This window comes from Lissotriton helveticus, chromosome 3_1 (assembly GCF_964261635.1).
Source record: "Lissotriton helveticus chromosome 3_1, aLisHel1.1, whole genome shotgun sequence".
In the NCBI taxonomy this organism is placed as follows: domain Eukaryota; kingdom Metazoa; phylum Chordata; class Amphibia; order Caudata; family Salamandridae; genus Lissotriton; species Lissotriton helveticus.
Window position 1 is genome coordinate 1,332,212,590 of NC_136061.1, and position 16,495 is coordinate 1,332,229,084.

Here is a 16,495-nt window from a genome sequence, read left to right on the forward strand (position 1 = left end):
TTTTCTATACCATGATACATGTATCCTATTGTGTACTAGGCAACTGATTGGCCCTCCAGTCAGATGACATCCTGCTGTATCTTTGTGATGTAATGGCACCACTTGACCAATCACCCTGGGTGAAGATTATTACACCGGAGGACCAGACATCAGCAATTACACACTAGGTAAGTATCTGTGAATATGACTGCACAGCAAGTAGGAGGTGTAATGGGAATATACTCTGCACCATTGAAAGCAGTGGGCTCCTATTTAAAGAGGGCTAGAGTTAGAAGAAGCAACTGATTGGCCTCATGTCAGAAGACATCCTGCTGTAGCTTTGTGATGTAATGGCACCACATGACCAATTGCCCTGGGAGACGATTACACCGGAGGACCAGACATCAGCAAGTACACACTAGGTAAGTATCTGGGAATATGACTCCACAGCAAGTAGGAGGTGTAATGGGAATATACTCTGCACCATTGAAAGCATTGGGCTCCTATTTAAAGAGGGCTAGAGTTAAAAGAACACAGTTTCTAAACAGCAGTCCATCTGGAGTATCAGAGTCCCACTCACAGAGAGCAGGGAAACAGGTTAAATAGCTTCCCTCCATCTGAAAGTAAGTCAATTGCTCTAACCTAAGACACCTCATTCCAGCCTGAAAGATGGTAATTACATCGGAAGACAGATTGCCTGCACAAGTATCTAAAGAAGATGTTGTCAGCCACATAGACAGTCAAAGTCTTTGATAAACTATCATGATGGCCATAGCGTCATCCATATTGCCACCGTCTTAGAAGATTATATTTATGCGGAAGACCCCACTAAATGGCACTGAGAGCCATCAGATGCTATGAACTTTTTATTAATGGCAAAATGATTAAATGAGATTTTGACTTACCATATATATTGATCGAGGCATGGAGAAGGCTGAGGAATGAGCTTTCTTTTTTTTTTTTCTCAGCAAGCGGAGAAATATTCCTCTGCAACACTGCCTCTGCTGGCCATTCAGTATAATCTGCAGATGGAAAAGTCCACTGTTAGTCAATTTTTAGAACTTGAATATTTCCAAAGAAATGCAACACCACCAAAAAATGATTTTTATAAAGTGTCAATCATTAGTACTATGGTGTATCTAATATTGTGAAAATCCAAAGCTCACTAAAAATTATAATCTCAATTTAGATTTCAACCTAGCTGACTTCTTTCAATCCTATGCCTCATTTGCTGGTACATTCTACACAACTATAGCACCTATATGAGGACTTGGATAGAAAGATCTCTGGCAGCCAAGAGATAGAGTACCCTTCTCACAAGAATTATTTTAGGTTATGGTGCACTATAGCAATTCAGTGATCTGATAAGCTAAGGGAGGAAGGTTTATGCTACGGTTCGTGGGAATAATAAAAACTATGAATAACAGATTCTAACATCTTCATTTTAGCACATCCATATCAGTTAACCTATAGAGAATTCCAGAATGTTATGATCAACCACTCCTTCAAACAAATGTATGAGTCTCAAATAATGGCCCAGGTCCTTTCTTCTCACCACCCTAGTCTTCAGCTGGGCATCCTGTCTACATTGCTCCCTTTTCTATACCATGATACATGTATCCTATTGCGTACTAGGCAACTGATTGGCCCTCCTGTCAGATGACATCCTGCTGTATCTTTGTGATGTAATGGCACCACTTGACCAATCGCCCTGGGTGAAGATTATTACACCGGAGGACCAGACATCAGCAATTACACACTAGGTCACTATCTGTGAATATGACTGCACAGCAAGTAGGAGGTGTAATGGGAATATACTCTGCACCATTGAAAGCAGTGGGCTCCTATTTAAAGAGGGCTAGAGTTAGAAGAAGCAACTGATTGGCCCTCATGTCAGAAGACATCCTGCGGTAGCTTTGTGATGTAATGGCACCACATGACCAATTGCCCTGGGAGACGATTACACCGGAGGACCAGACATCAGCAAGTACACACTAGGTAAGTATCTGGGAATATGACTCCACAGCAAGTAGGAGGTGTAATGGGAATATACTCTGCACCATTGAAAGCATTGGGCTCCTATTTAAAGAGGGCTAGAGTTAAAAGAACACAGTTTCTAAACAGCAGTCCATCTGGAGTATCAGAGTCCCACTCACAGAGAGCAGGGAAACAGGTTAAATAGCTTCCCTCCATCTGAAAGTAAGTCAATTGCTCTAACCTAAGACACCTCATTCCAGCCTGAAAGATGGTAATTACATCGGAAGACAGATTGCCTGCACAAGTATCTAAAGAAGATGTTGTCAGCCACATAGACAGTCAAAGTCTTTGATAAACTATCATGATGGCCATAGCGTCATCCATATTGCCACCGTCTTAGAAGATTATATTTATGCGGAAGACCCCACTAAATGGCACTGAGAGCCATCAGATGCTATGAACTTTTTATTAATGGCAAAATGATTAAATGAGATTTTGACTTACCATATATATTGATCGAGGCATGGAGAAGGCTGAGGAATGAGCTTTCTTTTTTTTTTTTCTCAGCAAGCGGAGAAATATTCCTCTGCAACACTGCCTCTGCTGGCCATTCAGTATAATCTGCAGATGGAAAAGTCCACTGTTAGTCAATTTTTAGAACTTGAATATTTCCAAAGAAATGCAACACTACCAAAAAATGATTTTTATAAAGTGTCAATCATTAGTACTATGGCGTATCTAATATTGTGAAAATCCAAAGCTCACTAAAAATTATAATCTCAATTTAGATTTCAACCTAGCTGACTTCTTTCAATCCTATGCCTCATTTGCTGGTACATTCTACACAACTATAGCACCTATATGAGGACTTGGATAGAAAGATCTCTTTGGCAGCCAAGAGATAGCGTACCCTTCTCACAAGAATTATTTTAGGTTATGGTGCACTATAGCAATTCAGTGATCTGATAAGCTAAGGGAGGAAGGTTTATGCTACGGTTCGTGGGAATAATAAAAACTATGAATAACAGATTCTAACATCTTCATTTTAGCACATCCATATCAGTTAACCTATAGAGAATTCCAGAATGTTATGATCAACCACTCCTTCAAACAAATGTATGAGTCTCAAATAATGGCCCAGGTCCTTTCTTCTCACCACCCTAGTCTTCAGCTGGGCATCCTGTCTACATTGCTCCCTTTTCTATACCATGATACATGTATCCTATTGCGTACTAGGCAACTGATTGGCCCTCCTGTCAGATGACATCCTGCTGTATCTTTGTGATGTAATGGCACCACTTGACCAATCGCCCTGGGTGAAGATTATTACACCGGAGGACCAGACATCAGCAATTACACACTAGGTCACTATCTGTGAATATGACTGCACAGCAAGTAGGAGGTGTAATGGGAATATACTCTGCACCATTGAAAGCAGTGGGCTCCTATTTAAAGAGGGCTAGAGTTAGAAGAAGCAACTGATTGGCCCTCATGTCAGAAGACATCCTGCGGTAGCTTTGTGATGTAATGGCACCACATGACCAATTGCCCTGGGAGACGATTACACCGGAGGACCAGACATCAGCAAGTACACACTAGGTAAGTATCTGGGAATATGACTCCACAGCAAGTAGGAGGTGTAATGGGAATATACTCTGCACCATTGAAAGCATTGGGCTCCTATTTAAAGAGGGCTAGAGTTAAAAGAACACAGTTTCTAAACAGCAGTCCATCTGGAGTATCAGAGTCCCACTCACAGAGAGCAGGGAAACAGGTTAAATAGCTTCCCTCCATCTGAAAGTAAGTCAATCGCTCTAACCTAAGACACCTCATTCCAGCCTGAAAGATGGTAATTACATCGGAAGACAGATTGCCTGCACAAGTATCTAAAGAAGATGTTGTCAGCCACATAGACAGTCAAAGTCTTTGATAAACTATCATGATGGCCATAGCGTCATCCATATTGCCACCGTCTTAGAAGATTATATTTATGCGGAAGACCCCACTAAATGGCACTGAGAGCCATCAGATGCTATGAACTTTTTATTAATGGCAAAATGATTAAATGAGATTTTGACTTACCATATATATTGATCGAGGCATGGAGAAGGCTGAGGAATGAGCTTTTCTTTTTTTTCTTTTCTCAGCAAGCAGAGAAATATTCCTCTGCAACACTGCCTCTGCTGGCCATTCAGTATAATCTACAGATGGAAAAGTCCACTGTTAGTCAATTTTTAGAACTTGAATATTTCCAAAGAAATGCAACACTACCAAAAAATGATTTTTATAAAGTGTCAATCATTAGTACTATGGCGTATCTAATATTGTGAAAATCCAAAGCTCACTAAAAATTATAATCTCAATTTAGATTTCAACATAGCTGACTTCTTTCAATCCTATGTCTCATTTGCTGGTACATTCTACACAACTATAGCACCTATATGAGGACTTGGATAGAAAGATCTCTTTGGCAGCCAAGAGATAGCGTACCCTTCTCACAAGAATTATTTTAGGTTATGGTACACTATAGCAATTCAGTGATCTGATAAGCTAAGGGAGGAAGGTTTATGCTACGGATCGTGGGAATAATAAAAACTATGAATAACAGATTCTAACATCTTCATTTTAGCACATCCATATCAGTTAACCTATAGACAATTCCAGAATGTTATGATCAACCACTCCTTCAAACAAATGTACGAGTCTCAAATAATGGCCCAGGTCCTTTCATCTCACCACCCTAGTCTTCAGTAGGGGTGGGCGGGCAGCTACGCTCCGTCCACGGAGCATGCGTAGTGCCGTCTGCTACGCATTTTGCGGTGCGGGCGTAGTAGCCGGCACTACGCATGCTCCGTGGATGAGCGTAGCTGGCCCGCCACCCGCCTCCCTCCCGCCCTCAGTAAATACCCCCTTCAATGTTTAAATAAGTTTAAAACCACTTACCTGGTCCGCGAGCGTCCCGGGGCTCCCTCGTCTTTTTCAGTGCGCGTCTTGAACCCTAATGCGCATGCGTGGCCGCCCGCGCATGCGCATTTCTCGCTAGAAATGCGCATGCGCGGGCGGCCACGCATGCGCATTAGGGTTCAAGACGCGGGCACTGAAAGAGACAAGGGAGCCCCGGGACGCGCGCGGACCAGGTAAGTGGTTTTAAACTTATTTAAACATTGAAGGGGGTATTTACTGAGGGCGGGAGGGAGGCGGGTGGTGCGTAGTGGGGCTACGCGAAGTGCGCAGGTGGGCGTAGTTTCTCGCCCACTTTGCGTAGCTTCGCGAAGCCCCACTACGCTCACTACGCCCAGGGTTAGTCTTCAGCTGGGCATCCTGTCTACATTGCTCCCTTTTCTATACCATGATACATGTATCCTATTGTGTACTAGGCAACTGATTGGCCCTCCAGTCAGATGACATCCTGCTGTATCTTTGTGATGTAATGGCACCACTTGACCAATCACCCTGGGTGAAGATTATTACACCGGAGGACCAGACATCAGCAATTACACACTAGGTAAGTATCTGTGAATATGACTGCACAGCAAGTAGGAGGTGTAATGGGAATATACTCTGCACCATTGAAAGCAGTGGGCTCCTATTTAAAGAGGGCTAGAGTTAGAAGAAGCAACTGATTGGCCTCATGTCAGAAGACATCCTGCTGTAGCTTTGTGATGTAATGGCACCACATGACCAATTGCCCTGGGAGACGATTACACCGGAGGACCAGACATCAGCAAGTACACACTAGGTAAGTATCTGGGAATATGACTCCACAGCAAGTAGGAGGTGTAATGGGAATATACTCTGCACCATTGAAAGCATTGGGCTCCTATTTAAAGAGGGCTAGAGTTAAAAGAACACAGTTTCTAAACAGCAGTCCATCTGGAGTATCAGAGTCCCACTCACAGAGAGCAGGGAAACAGGTTAAATAGCTTCCCTCCATCTGAAAGTAAGTCAATTGCTCTAACCTAAGACACCTCATTCCAGCCTGAAAGATGGTAATTACATCGGAAGACAGATTGCCTGCACAAGTATCTAAAGAAGATGTTGTCAGCCACATAGACAGTCAAAGTCTTTGATAAACTATCATGATGGCCATAGCGTCATCCATATTGCCACCGTCTTAGAAGATTATATTTATGCGGAAGACCCCACTAAATGGCACTGAGAGCCATCAGATGCTATGAACTTTTTATTAATGGCAAAATGATTAAATGAGATTTTGACTTACCATATATATTGATCGAGGCATGGAGAAGGCTGAGGAATGAGCTTTCTTTTTTTTTTTTCTCAGCAAGCGGAGAAATATTCCTCTGCAACACTGCCTCTGCTGGCCATTCAGTATAATCTGCAGATGGAAAAGTCCACTGTTAGTCAATTTTTAGAACTTGAATATTTCCAAAGAAATGCAACACCACCAAAAAATGATTTTTATAAAGTGTCAATCATTAGTACTATGGTGTATCTAATATTGTGAAAATCCAAAGCTCACTAAAAATTATAATCTCAATTTAGATTTCAACCTAGCTGACTTCTTTCAATCCTATGCCTCATTTGCTGGTACATTCTACACAACTATAGCACCTATATGAGGACTTGGATAGAAAGATCTCTGGCAGCCAAGAGATAGAGTACCCTTCTCACAAGAATTATTTTAGGTTATGGTGCACTATAGCAATTCAGTGATCTGATAAGCTAAGGGAGGAAGGTTTATGCTACGGTTCGTGGGAATAATAAAAACTATGAATAACAGATTCTAACATCTTCATTTTAGCACATCCATATCAGTTAACCTATAGAGAATTCCAGAATGTTATGATCAACCACTCCTTCAAACAAATGTATGAGTCTCAAATAATGGCCCAGGTCCTTTCTTCTCACCACCCTAGTCTTCAGCTGGGCATCCTGTCTACATTGCTCCCTTTTCTATACCATGATACATGTATCCTATTGCGTACTAGGCAACTGATTGGCCCTCTTGTCAGATGACATCCTGCTGTATCTTTGTGATGTAATGGCACCACTTGACCAATCGCCCTGGGTGAAGATTATTACACCGGAGGACCAGACATCAGCAATTACACACTAGGTCACTATCTGTGAATATGACTGCACAGCAAGTAGGAGGTGTAATGGGAATATACTCTGCACCATTGAAAGCAGTGGGCTCCTATTTAAAGAGGGCTAGAGTTAGAAGAAGCAACTGATTGGCCCTCATGTCAGAAGACATCCTGCGGTAGCTTTGTGATGTAATGGCACCACATGACCAATTGCCCTGGGAGACGATTACACCGGAGGACCAGACATCAGCAAGTACACACTAGGTAAGTATCTGGGAATATGACTCCACAGCAAGTAGGAGGTGTAATGGGAATATACTCTGCACCATTGAAAGCATTGGGCTCCTATTTAAAGAGGGCTAGAGTTAAAAGAACACAGTTTCTAAACAGCAGTCCATCTGGAGTATCAGAGTCCCACTCACAGAGAGCAGGGAAACAGGTTAAATAGCTTCCCTCCATCTGAAAGTAAGTCAATTGCTCTAACCTAAGACACCTCATTCCAGCCTGAAAGATGGTAATTACATCGGAAGACAGATTGCCTGCACAAGTATCTAAAGAAGATGTTGTCAGCCACATAGACAGTCAAAGTCTTTGATAAACTATCATGATGGCCATAGCGTCATCCATATTGCCACCGTCTTAGAAGATTATATTTATGCGGAAGACCCCACTAAATGGCACTGAGAGCCATCAGATGCTATGAACTTTTTATTAATGGCAAAATGATTAAATGAGATTTTGACTTACCATATATATTGATCGAGGCATGGAGAAGGCTGAGGAATGAGCTTTCTTTTTTTTTTTTTCTCAGCAAGCGGAGAAATATTCCTCTGCAACACTGCCTCTGCTGGCCATTCAGTATAATCTGCAGATGGAAAAGTCCACTGTTAGTCAATTTTTAGAACTTGAATATTTCCAAAGAAATGCAACACCACCAAAAAATGATTTTTATAAAGTGTCAATCATTAGTACTATGGTGTATCTAATATTGTGAAAATCCAAAGCTCACTAAAAATTATAATCTCAATTTAGATTTCAACCTAGCTGACTTCTTTCAATCCTATGCCTCATTTGCTGGTACATTCTACACAACTATAGCACCTATATGAGGACTTGGATAGAAAGATCTCTTTGGCAGCCAAGAGATAGCGTACCCTTCTCACAAGAATTATTTTAGGTTATGGTGCACTATAGCAATTCAGTGATCTGATAAGCTAAGGGAGGAAGGTTTATGCTACGGTTCGTGGGAATAATAAAAACTATGAATAACAGATTCTAACATCTTCATTTTAGCACATCCATATCAGTTAACCTATAGAGAATTCCAGAATGTTATGATCAACCACTCCTTCAAACAAATGTATGAGTCTCAAATAATGGCCCAGGTCCTTTCTTCTCACCACCCTAGTCTTCAGCTGGGCATCCTGTCTACATTGCTCCCTTTTCTATACCATGATACATGTATCCTATTGCGTACTAGGCAACTGATTGGCCCTCCTGTCAGATGACATCCTGCTGTATCTTTGTGATGTAATGGCACCACTTGACCAATCGCCCTGGGTGAAGATTATTACACCGGAGGACCAGACATCAGCAATTACACACTAGGTCACTATCTGTGAATATGACTGCACAGCAAGTAGGAGGTGTAATGGGAATATACTCTGCACCATTGAAAGCAGTGGGCTCCTATTTAAAGAGGGCTAGAGTTAGAAGAAGCAACTGATTGGCCCTCATGTCAGAAGACATCCTGCGGTAGCTTTGTGATGTAATGGCACCACATGACCAATTGCCCTGGGAGACGATTACACCGGAGGACCAGACATCAGCAAGTACACACTAGGTAAGTATCTGGGAATATGACTCCACAGCAAGTAGGAGGTGTAATGGGAATATACTCTGCACCATTGAAAGCATTGGGCTCCTATTTAAAGAGGGCTAGAGTTAAAAGAACACAGTTTCTAAACAGCAGTCCATCTGGAGTATCAGAGTCCCACTCACAGAGAGCAGGGAAACAGGTTAAATAGCTTCCCTCCATCTGAAAGTAAGTCAATTGCTCTAACCTAAGACACCTCATTCCAGCCTGAAAGATGGTAATTACATCGGAAGACAGATTGCCTGCACAAGTATCTAAAGAAGATGTTGTCAGCCACATAGACAGTCAAAGTCTTTGATAAACTATCATGATGGCCATAGCGTCATCCATATTGCCACCGTCTTAGAAGATTATATTTATGCGGAAGACCCCACTAAATGGCACTGAGAGCCATCAGATGCTATGAACTTTTTATTAATGGCAAAATGATTAAATGAGATTTTGACTTACCATATATATTGATCGAGGCATGGAGAAGGCTGAGGAATGAGCTTTCTTTTTTTTTTTTCTCAGCAAGCGGAGAAATATTCCTCTGCAACACTGCCTCTGCTGGCCATTCAGTATAATCTGCAGATGGAAAAGTCCACTGTTAGTCAATTTTTAGAACTTGAATATTTCCAAAGAAATGCAACACCACCAAAAAATGATTTTTATAAAGTGTCAATCATTAGTACTATGGTGTATCTAATATTGTGAAAATCCAAAGCTCACTAAAAATTATAATCTCAATTTAGATTTCAACCTAGCTGACTTCTTTCAATCCTATGCCTCATTTGCTGGTACATTCTACACAACTATAGCACCTATATGAGGACTTGGATAGAAAGATCTCTTTGGCAGCCAAGAGATAGCGTACCCTTCTCACAAGAATTATTTTAGGTTATGGTGCACTATAGCAATTCAGTGATCTGATAAGCTAAGGGAGGAAGGTTTATGCTACGGTTCGTGGGAATAATAAAAACTATGAATAACAGATTCTAACATCTTCATTTTAGCACATCCATATCAGTTAACCTATAGAGAATTCCAGAATGTTATGATCAACCACTCCTTCAAACAAATGTATGAGTCTCAAATAATGGCCCAGGTCCTTTCTTCTCACCACCCTAGTCTTCAGCTGGGCATCCTGTCTACATTGCTCCCTTTTCTATACCATGATACATGTATCCTATTGCGTACTAGGCAACTGATTGGCCCTCCTGTCAGATGACATCCTGCTGTATCTTTGTGATGTAATGGCACCACTTGACCAATCGCCCTGGGTGAAGATTATTACACCGGAGGACCAGACATCAGCAATTACACACTAGGTCACTATCTGTGAATATGACTGCACAGCAAGTAGGAGGTGTAATGGGAATATACTCTGCACCATTGAAAGCAGTGGGCTCCTATTTAAAGAGGGCTAGAGTTAGAAGAAGCAACTGATTGGCCCTCATGTCAGAAGACATCCTGCGGTAGCTTTGTGATGTAATGGCACCACATGACCAATTGCCCTGGGAGACGATTACACCGGAGGACCAGACATCAGCAAGTACACACTAGGTAAGTATCTGGGAATATGACTCCACAGCAAGTAGGAGGTGTAATGGGAATATACTCTGCACCATTGAAAGCATTGGGCTCCTATTTAAAGAGGGCTAGAGTTAAAAGAACACAGTTTCTAAACAGCAGTCCATCTGGAGTATCAGAGTCCCACTCACAGAGAGCAGGGAAACAGGTTAAATAGCTTCCCTCCATCTGAAAGTAAGTCAATTGCTCTAACCTAAGACACCTCATTCCAGCCTGAAAGATGGTAATTACATCGGAAGACAGATTGCCTGCACAAGTATCTAAAGAAGATGTTGTCAGCCACATAGACAGTCAAAGTCTTTGATAAACTATCATGATGGCCATAGCGTCATCCATATTGCCACCGTCTTAGAAGATTATATTTATGCGGAAGACCCCACTAAATGGCACTGAGAGCCATCAGATGCTATGAACTTTTTATTAATGGCAAAATGATTAAATGAGATTTTGACTTACCATATATATTGATCGAGGCATGGAGAAGGCTGAGGAATGAGCTTTCTTTTTTTTTTTTCTCAGCAAGCGGAGAAATATTCCTCTGCAACACTGCCTCTGCTGGCCATTCAGTATAATCTGCAGATGGAAAAGTCCACTGTTAGTCAATTTTTAGAACTTGAATATTTCCAAAGAAATGCAACACCACCAAAAAATGATTTTTATAAAGTGTCAATCATTAGTACTATGGTGTATCTAATATTGTGAAAATCCAAAGCTCACTAAAAATTATAATCTCAATTTAGATTTCAACCTAGCTGACTTCTTTCAATCCTATGCCTCATTTGCTGGTACATTCTACACAACTATAGCACCTATATGAGGACTTGGATAGAAAGATCTCTTTGGCAGCCAAGAGATAGCGTACCCTTCTCACAAGAATTATTTTAGGTTATGGTGCACTATAGCAATTCAGTGATCTGATAAGCTAAGGGAGGAAGGTTTATGCTACGGTTCGTGGGAATAATAAAAACTATGAATAACAGATTCTAACATCTTCATTTTAGCACATCCATATCAGTTAACCTATAGAGAATTCCAGAATGTTATGATCAACCACTCCTTCAAACAAATGTATGAGTCTCAAATAATGGCCCAGGTCCTTTCTTCTCACCACCCTAGTCTTCAGCTGGGCATCCTGTCTACATTGCTCCCTTTTCTATACCATGATACATGTATCCTATTGCGTACTAGGCAACTGATTGGCCCTCCTGTCAGATGACATCCTGCTGTATCTTTGTGATGTAATGGCACCACTTGACCAATCGCCCTGGGTGAAGATTATTACACCGGAGGACCAGACATCAGCAATTACACACTAGGTCACTATCTGTGAATATGACTGCACAGCAAGTAGGAGGTGTAATGGGAATATACTCTGCACCATTGAAAGCAGTGGGCTCCTATTTAAAGAGGGCTAGAGTTAGAAGAAGCAACTGATTGGCCCTCATGTCAGAAGACATCCTGCGGTAGCTTTGTGATGTAATGGCACCACATGACCAATTGCCCTGGGAGACGATTACACCGGAGGACCAGACATCAGCAAGTACACACTAGGTAAGTATCTGGGAATATGACTCCACAGCAAGTAGGAGGTGTAATGGGAATATACTCTGCACCATTGAAAGCATTGGGCTCCTATTTAAAGAGGGCTAGAGTTAAAAGAACACAGTTTCTAAACAGCAGTCCATCTGGAGTATCAGAGTCCCACTCACAGAGAGCAGGGAAACAGGTTAAATAGCTTCCCTCCATCTGAAAGTAAGTCAATTGCTCTAACCTAAGACACCTCATTCCAGCCTGAAAGATGGTAATTACATCGGAAGACAGATTGCCTGCACAAGTATCTAAAGAAGATTTTGTCAGCCACATAGACAGTCAAAGTCTTTGATAAACTATCATGATGGCCATAGTGTCATCCATATTGCCACCGTCTTAGAAGATTATATTTATGCGGAAGACCCCACTAAATGGCACTGAGAGCCATCAGATGCTATGAACTTTTTATTAATGGCAAAATGATTAAATGAGATTTTGACTTACCATATATATTGATCGAGGCATGGAGAAGGCTGAGGAATGAGCTTTTCTTTTTTTTCTTTTCTCAGCAAGCAGAGAAATATTCCTCTGCAACACTGCCTCTGCTGGCCATTCAGTATAATCTACAGATGGAAAAGTCCACTGTTAGTCAATTTTTAGAACTTGAATATTTCCAAAGAAATGCAACACTACCAAAAAATGATTTTTATAAAGTGTCAATCATTAGTACTATGGCGTATCTAATATTGTGAAAATCCAAAGCTCACTAAAAATTATAATCTCAATTTAGATTTCAACATAGCTGACTTCTTTCAATCCTATGCCTCATTTGCTGGTACATTCTACACAACTATAGCACCTATATGAGGACTTGGATAGAAAGATCTCTGGCAGCCAAGAGATTGAGTACCCTTCTCACAAGAATTATTTTAGGTTATGGTGCACTATAGCAATTCAGTGATCTGATAAGCTAAGGGAGGAAGGTTTATGCTACGGTTCGTGGGAATAATAAAAACTATGAATAACAGATTCTAACATCTTCATTTTAGCACATCCATATCAGTTAACCTATAGAGAATTCCAGAATGTTATGATCAACCACTCCTTCAAACAAATGTATGAGTCTCAAATAATGGCCCAGGTCCTTTCTTCTCACCACCCTAGTCTTCAGCTGGGCATCCTGTCTACATTGCTCCCTTTTCTATACCATGATACATGTATCCTATTGCGTACTAGGCAACTGATTGGCCCTCCTGTCAGATGACATCCTGCTGTATCTTTGTGATGTAATGGCACCACTTGACCAATCGCCCTGGGTGAAGATTATTACACCGGAGGACCAGACATCAGCAATTACACACTAGGTCACTATCTGTGAATATGACTGCACAGCAAGTAGGAGGTGTAATGGGAATATACTCTGCACCATTGAAAGCAGTGGGCTCCTATTTAAAGAGGGCTAGAGTTAGAAGAAGCAACTGATTGGCCCTCATGTCAGAAGACATCCTGCGGTAGCTTTGTGATGTAATGGCACCACATGACCAATTGCCCTGGGAGACGATTACACCGGAGGACCAGACATCAGCAAGTACACACTAGGTAAGTATCTGGGAATATGACTCCACAGCAAGTAGGAGGTGTAATGGGAATATACTCTGCACCATTGAAAGCATTGGGCTCCTATTTAAAGAGGGCTAGAGTTAAAAGAACACAGTTTCTAAACAGCAGTCCATCTGGAGTATCAGAGTCCCACTCACAGAGAGCAGGGAAACAGGTTAAATAGCTTCCCTCCATCTGAAAGTAAGTCAATTGCTCTAACCTAAGACACCTCATTCCAGCCTGAAAGATGGTAATTACATCGGAAGACAGATTGCCTGCACAAGTATCTAAAGAAGATGTTGTCAGCCACATAGACAGTCAAAGTCTTTGATAAACTATCATGATGGCCATAGCGTCATCCATATTGCCACCGTCTTAGAAGATTATATTTATGCGGAAGACCCCACTAAATGGCACTGAGAGCCATCAGATGCTATGAACTTTTTATTAATGGCAAAATGATTAAATGAGATTTTGACTTACCATATATATTGATCGAGGCATGGAGAAGGCTGAGGAATGAGCTTTCTTTTTTTTTTTTCTCAGCAAGCGGAGAAATATTCCTCTGCAACACTGCCTCTGCTGGCCATTCAGTATAATCTGCAGATGGAAAAGTCCACTGTTAGTCAATTTTTAGAACTTGAATATTTCCAAAGAAATGCAACACTACCAAAAAATGATTTTTATAAAGTGTCAATCATTAGTACTATGGCGTATCTAATATTGTGAAAATCCAAAGCTCACTAAAAATTATAATCTCAATTTAGATTTCAACCTAGCTGACTTCTTTCAATCCTATGCCTCATTTGCTGGTACATTCTACACAACTATAGCACCTATATGAGGACTTGGATAGAAAGATCTCTTTGGCAGCCAAGAGATAGCGTACCCTTCTCACAAGAATTATTTTAGGTTATGGTGCACTATAGCAATTCAGTGATCTGATAAGCTAAGGGAGGAAGGTTTATGCTACGGTTCGTGGGAATAATAAAAACTATGAATAACAGATTCTAACATCTTCATTTTAGCACATCCATATCAGTTAACCTATAGAGAATTCCAGAATGTTATGATCAACCACTCCTTCAAACAAATGTATGAGTCTCAAATAATGGCCCAGGTCCTTTCTTCTCACCACCCTAGTCTTCAGCTGGGCATCCTGTCTACATTGCTCCCTTTTCTATACCATGATACATGTATCCTATTGCGTACTAGGCAACTGATTGGCCCTCCTGTCAGATGACATCCTGCTGTATCTTTGTGATGTAATGGCACCACTTGACCAATCGCCCTGGGTGAAGATTATTACACCGGAGGACCAGACATCAGCAATTACACACTAGGTCACTATCTGTGAATATGACTGCACAGCAAGTAGGAGGTGTAATGGGAATATACTACTCTGCACCATTGAAAGCAGTGGGCTCCTATTTAAAGAGGGCTAGAGTTAGAAGAAGCAACTGATTGGCCCTCATGTCAGAAGACATCCTGCGGTAGCTTTGTGATGTAATGGCACCACATGACCAATTGCCCTGGGAGACGATTACACCGGAGGACCAGACATCAGCAAGTACACACTAGGTAAGTATCTGGGAATATGACTCCACAGCAAGTAGGAGGTGTAATGGGAATATACTCTGCACCATTGAAAGCATTGGGCTCCTATTTAAAGAGGGCTAGAGTTAAAAGAACACAGTTTCTAAACAGCAGTCCATCTGGAGTATCAGAGTCCCACTCACAGAGAGCAGGGAAACAGGTTAAATAGCTTCCCTCCATCTGAAAGTAAGTCAATTGCTCTAACCTAAGACACCTCATTCCAGCCTGAAAGATGGTAATTACATCGGAAGACAGATTGCCTGCACAAGTATCTAAAGAAGATGTTGTCAGCCACATAGACAGTCAAAGTCTTTGATAAACTATCATGATGGCCATAGCGTCATCCATATTGCCACCGTCTTAGAAGATTATATTTATGCGGAAGACCCCACTAAATGGCACTGAGAGCCATCAGATGCTATGAACTTTTTATTAATGGCAAAATGATTAAATGAGATTTTGACTTACCATATATATTGATCGAGGCATGGAGAAGGCTGAGGAATGAGCTTTCTTTTTTTTTTTTTCTCAGCAAGCGGAGAAATATTCCTCTGCAACACTGCCTCTGCTGGCCATTCAGTATAATCTGCAGATGGAAAAGTCCACTGTTAGTCAATTTTTAGAACTTGAATATTTCCAAAGAAATGCAACACCACCAAAAAATGATTTTTATAAAGTGTCAATCATTAGTACTATGGTGTATCTAATATTGTGAAAATCCAAAGCTCACTAAAAATTATAATCTCAATTTAGATTTCAACCTAGCTGACTTCTTTCAATCCTATGCCTCATTTGCTGGTACATTCTACACAACTATAGCACCTATATGAGGACTTGGATAGAAAGATCTCTGGCAGCCAAGAGATAGAGTACCCTTCTCACAAGAATTATTTTAGGTTATGGTGCACTATAGCAATTCAGTGATCTGATAAGCTAAGGGAGGAAGGTTTATGCTACGGTTCGTGGGAATAATAAAAACTATGAATAACAGATTCTAACATCTTCATTTTAGCACATCCATATCAGTTAACCTATAGAGAATTCCAGAATGTTATGATCAACCACTCCTTCAAACAAATGTATGAGTCTCAAATAATGGCCCAGGTCCTTTCTTCTCACCACCCTAGTCTTCAGCTGGGCATCCTGTCTACATTGCTCCCTTTTCTATACCATGATACATGTATCCTATTGCGTACTAGGCAACTGATTGGCCCTCCTGTCAGATGACATCCTGCTGTATCTTTGTGATGTAATGGCACCACTTGACCAATCGCCCTGGGTGAAGATTATTACACCGGAGGACCAGACATCAGCA